The following is a 6,000-nucleotide window of genomic DNA, read 5'->3' as shown; positions in this document are numbered from 1 at the left end:
CATTGCCAGCAGTCTATTGTGGGGGTATCTTTGTGGATTTCTGTGGGCCTCTTTAGCACTTTGCTTCTTCCTTTCCTCATGTGATCTTCATTTACCATAGTCTCCTATTCCTTGTTCTCCCTCTCTGTTCTTGATCCAGCTGGGATCTCCCGCTCCCACAGGCTCTCTTTCCCTCGACCCTCGCTGTTCATTACTCCCACTCATGTCCAGGTTGTTCATGTAGATCTCAGCCATTTCTCCATCATTGGGCAATCCTCGTTTCTTCCTTGGGGTCTTGGTTTCCAGGTAGCCTCCCTGGTTATGTGAGTAGCAGTCCAGTCATCCTTGTTCCACCTCTCGTATCCTCCTATGAGTGAGTACATACCATATTTGTCTTTCTGAGTTTGGGTTACTTCACTCAGGATGATATTTTCTAGATCTATCCATTTGCCTGCAAACCTCATGATGTCATTGTTTTTCTCTGCTGAGTAGTATTCCATTGTGTATATGTGCCACAATTTATTTATCCATTCTTCAGTTGAAGGGCATCTAGGTTGTTTCCAGGTTTTGGCTATTACCAACAATGCTGATATGAACATAGCTGAGCAAGTGCTCTTGTAGTATGATTGAGCATTTCTTGGGTATATGCCCAAGAATGGTATAGCTGGATCTTGGGGGAGATTGATTCCCAGTTTTCTAAGAAAGCACCATATTGATTTCTAAAGTGGTTGTACAAGCTTGCATTCCCACCAGCAGTGGAGGAGAGTTCCCCTAGTTCCACATCCTCTCCAGCATAAAGTGTCTTCAGTGTTCTTGATCTTAGCCATTCTGACAGGTGTAAGGTGGTATCTCAGAGTTGTTTTGACTTGCATTTCCCTGATGATTAGGGATGTTGAGCAATTCCTTAAATGTCTGTCAGCCATTTGAATTTCCTCTGTTGAGAATTCTTCGTTTAGTTCTATAGCCCATTTCTTAATTGGACTGTTGGTTGTTTTGATGTCTAATTTCTTGAGTTCCTTATATATTCTGGATATCAGTTCTCTGTCAGATGTGGGGTTGGTGAAGACCTTTTCCCATTCTGTAGGCTGTCGCTTTGCCTTGTTGACTGTATCCTTTGCTTTACAAAAGCTTCTCAGTTTTTAGAGGTCCCATTGATTGATTGTTTCTCTCAGTGTCTGTGCTACTGGTGTTATATTTAGAAAGTGATCTCCTATGTCAATGCATTCAAGACTACTTCCTATTTTCTCTTCTAGCAGGTTTAGAGTAGCTGGATTTATGTTGAGGTCCTTGATCCACTTGGACTTAAATTTTTTGCACTGTGACAGATATGGATCTATTTGCAGCCTTCTACACGTTGATATCCAGTTATGCCAGCACCGTTTGTTGAAGATGCTTTCTTTTTTCCATTGTACATTTTTGGCTTCTTTGTCAAAAATTATATGTCCATAGGTGTGTGGGTTAATGTCAGGGTCTTCAATTCGATTCCATTGGTCCACATGTCGGTTTTTATGCCAATACCAAGCTGTTTTTACTACTGTAGCTCTATAGTAGAGCTTGAAGTCAGGAATTGTGATGCCTCTAGAGGTTGTTTTATTGTACAGGATTCTTTTGGCTATCCTGGGTTTTTTTGTTTTTCCATATGAAGTTGAGTATTATTCTTTCCAGGTCTGTGAAGAATTGTGTTGGTATATTGATGGGGATTGCATTGAATCTGTAGATTGCTTTTGGTAAAATTGCCATTTTTACTATGTTGGTCCTTTCCATTTTCTGACATCTTCTTCAATTTCTTTTTACAGGGACTTAAAGTTCTTGTCATATAGGTCCTTCACTTGTCTGGTTAGAGTTACCCCAGGGTATTTTATGTCATTTTTGGCTATTGTAAAGGGTTATGTATCTCTGATTTCCTTCTCAGCTTCTTTGTCCATTGTATATAGGAGGGCTACTGATTTTTTTGACTTGATCTTGTATCCTGCTATGGTGCTGAAGGTGTTTATAAGCTTTATCAGTTCCTTGGTGGAATCTTTGGGGTCACTCAAATATACTATCATGTCATCTGCAAAGAGGGAAAGCTTGCCTTCTTCCTTTCCAATTTGTATCCCCTTAATCTCCTTATGTTGTCTTATTGCTCTGGCTAGAACTTCAAGTACTATATTGAATAAGTATGGAGAGAGTAGACAGCCTTTCCTTGTTCCTGATTTTAGTGGAATTGCTTTGAGTTTCTCTCCATTTAATTTGATGTTGGCTATTGGCTTGCTGTAAATTGCCTTTATTATGTTTAGGTATGTTCCCTATATTCCTGATCGCTCCAAGACTTTTATCATGAAGGAGTGTTGGATTTTGTCAAATGCCTTTTCTGCATCTTGTGAGATGATTATGTGGTTTTTTTCTTTGAGTTTATTTATATGGTGTATTACATTGACAGACTTTCGTATTTTGAACCACCCTTGCATCCCTGGGATGAAGCCTACTTGATCACGGTGGATAATTGTTTTGATGTGTTCTTGGAGTCTGTTTTGCAGTATTTTATTGAGTATTTTTGCATCAATGGTCATGAGGGAGATTGATCTGTATTTCTCTTTCTTTGTTGTATCTTTGTTTGGTTTAGGAATCAGGGTAATTGTAGCCTCATAGAAGGAGTTTGGTAATGTTCCTTCTGTTTCTATTGTGTGGAACAATTTAGAGAGTATTGGTATTAACTCTTCTTTGAAGATCTGGTAGAATTCTGCGCCGAAACCATCTGGTCCTGGGCTTTTTTTGCTTGGGAGACTTTTAATGACTGTTTCTATTTCCTTAGGGGTTATTGGACAATTTAAATGGTTCATCTGGTCTTGATTTAACTTAGGTATGTGGTACCTATCCTGAAAAATTGTCCATTTCTTTTAGGTTTTCCAGTTTTGTGGAGTAGAATTTTTGAAGTATGACCTGATGATTCTCTGGATTTCCTCAATGTCTGTTGTTATGTCCCCCTTTTCATTTCTGATTTTGTTGATTTGGATTCTCTCTCTCTCTGTCTTTTGGTTAGTTTGGATAAGGGCTTGTCTATCTTGTTGATTTTTTCAAAGAACCAACTCTTTGTTTCATTAATTTTTTGTATTGTTCTCTTAGTTTCTGTTTTATTGATTTCAACTCTCACTTTGATAATTTCTTGGCGTCTATTCTTCCTGGGTGTCTTTGCTTCTTCTTGTTCTAGAGCTTTCAGGTGTGCTGCTAAGTCACTAGTGTGAGATTTCTCCAACTTCTTTATGTGGACATTTAGTGCTATGAATTTCCCTCTTAGCACTGCTTTCATAGTGTCCCATAAGTTTGGGTATGTGGTGCCTTCATTTTTATTGATCTCTAGGAAGTCTTTAATTTCTTTTTTATTTCTTCCTTAACCCATTGGTGATTCAGTTGAGCATTATTCAGTTTCTATGAGATTGTAGGTTTTCTGTAGTTTTTGTTGTTGTTGAAATCTAACTTTAAACCATAGTGGTCTGATAGAACACAGGGAGTTATTCCCATTATTTTGTGTCTGTTGAGATTTGCTTTGTGGCTAAGTATGTGTCAATTTTAAAGAAAGTTCCATGGGGTGCTGAGAAGAAGGTATATTCTTTTTTGTTAGGGTGGAAGGTTCTGTAGATATCTATTAGGTCCATTTGGGTCATGACATCAGTTAAGTCCTTTATTTCTCTGTTAAGTTGTGATTTGGGAGATCTGTCCAGTGGTGAAAGTGGGGTGTTGATATCTCCCACTATTAATGTGTGGGGTTTTATATGTGGTTTAAGCTTTAGTAATGTTTCTTTTACATATGTGGGTACCCTTGTGTTTGGGGCGTAAATGTTCAGAATTGAAACTTCATCTTGGTGGATCTTTCCTGTGATGAGTATATAATGCTCTTCTTGATCTCTTTTGATTGATTTTAGTTTGAAGGCTATTTTGTTGGATATCAGCATGGCTACACCGCTTGTTTCTTAAGACTGTTTGATTGAAAAGTCTTTTCCCAGCCTTTTATTCTTAGGTAGTGTCTGTCTTTGAATTTGAGATGTGTTTCTTGTATGCAGCAGAAAGATGGGTCCTGCTTTCATATCCATTCTGCAAGCCTATGTCTTTTTATAGGTGAATTAAGTCCATTGATATTAAGGGATATTAATGACCAGTGATTGTTCATCCCCATTATTTTGGTGGTAGTATGTGTGTACTTCTCTTCTTTGGGGTTTACTGCTGTGGCTTTATCTATTGCCTGTGTTTTTGAGTGTGTATCTGACTTCCTTAGGTTGGAATTTTCCTTCTAGTGCTTTCTGTAGGGCTGGGATTGTGGATAAGTATTGTTTAAATCTGGCTTTGTCTTGGAATGTCTTGTTCATTCCATCTATGATGGTTGAAAGTTTTACTGGGTATATTAGTCTGGGCTGACATCCATGGTCTCTTAGTGTCTGCATTACATCTGTCCAGGTCCTTCTGGCTTTCAAATCTCCATTGAGAAATCGGGTGTTATTCTGATGGGTTTGCCTTTATAGGTCACTTGGCCTTTTTCCTTTGCTGCTCTTAATATTCTTTCTTTATTCTGTATGTTTAGTTGTTTAATTATTTTGTGTCAAGGGGACTTTTTTGGGGGGTCTAGTTTGTTTGGTGTTCTATAGGCTTCTTGTATCTTCATAGGTATTTCCTTCTGTAAGTTGGGAGAGTTTTCTTCTATGATTTTGTTGAATATATTTTCTGTGCCTTTGAGTTGGTATTCTTCTCCTTCTTCTATCCCTATTATTCATAGGTTGGTCTTTTCATAGTGTCCCAAATTTCTTGGACATTTTGGTTCATGACTTTGTTGGCTTTAGTGTTTTCTTTGACTGAAGAATCTATCTCTTCTACTGTATCTTCAACACCAGAGATTCTCTCTTCCATCTCTTGCATTCTGTTGGTTATACTTGCATCTGAAGTTCCCAATCGTTTACTCAGATTTTCTATTTCCAGCATTCCCTCTGTTTATGTATTCTTCATTTTTTTCTATTTCCCTTTTTAGGTCTCAGACCATTTCCTTTATTTGTTTCATTGCTTTTTCATGGTTTTCTTTCAGTACTTTAATGTTTTCTTCCAGGACTTTATTGTTTTCTTCTAATTTGTTTGCCCTTTCCTCTAGTTGTTTATAGTGTTCTTCCCATTTTTTTCTTTTCCTCTACACAAGCCTATACCTTCTTCATGATGTTATTCATAAGGCTGTTTTCTTCTGCTTCTTCCAATTTTTGATGTTGAGGTCTAGATGTTGGAGGCGGGCTAGGTTCTGGTGATGCTGTATTGCTCTTCATTTTGTTGTATGTACTTCTGCCTTGACATCTGCCCATCTCCTTGTGGTTTGTTCTTGGTCTTATCAGCGCACTTGGTTCAGACAGAGCTGATAGATTCAGGAAGTCTCTCTCTCTCTTGTCCAGATGGGAGCTTTCTTGTCCAAATGGGAACTCCGGGGCAGGATGAAAGCTCTTATCTAGATGGGAAGTCCGGGGCAGGATGGGAGCTCTTGTCCAGACAGGAAGTCTGGGGCAGGATGAGTGCTCTTGTCCTGAAGGGAAGTCTAGGTCAGGATGGGTGCTTTTGTCCACAAGGGATGTCCAGGGCAGTATGGGAGCTTTTTTCCACAAGGAAAGTCCAGGGCAGGATGGGAGTTGTTGTCCAGAAGGGAAGTCTGGGGCAGGATGGGAGTCCTCTCTGGTCCAGAAGGGAAGTCTGGGGCAGGATGGGAGCTCTCTCTCTCTGGTCCAGAAGGGAAGTCTGGGGCAGGATGGGAGCTCTCTCTCTCTGGTCCAGAAGGGAAGTCCGGGGGAAGGTTGGGAGCTGGGGGCCAGTCTCTAAGTCTCAGGAAGTGGCTGGGGTCTTGGGCAGATGGGCGTGGGGGCAGGGTGTGGAGATTGCAGGGTCTGCCGGGGGTCTTGGAGTAGGGGATCCTTCCTGGTGGCACTAGAAGGGAACCTGCTGCGTGGCCAGAACCTGGGGCCAAGTTGGGCAGGTCTTCCCGGAGTGGCTGGTGCCCAGGGATGGGGTCCGGGCTGAGCC

The sequence above is a fragment of the Peromyscus maniculatus genome, chromosome 15 (assembly GCF_049852395.1).
Source record: "Peromyscus maniculatus bairdii isolate BWxNUB_F1_BW_parent chromosome 15, HU_Pman_BW_mat_3.1, whole genome shotgun sequence".
Classification (NCBI taxonomy): Eukaryota; Metazoa; Chordata; class Mammalia; order Rodentia; family Cricetidae; genus Peromyscus; species Peromyscus maniculatus.
This window is presented reverse-complemented; position numbering follows the sequence as displayed.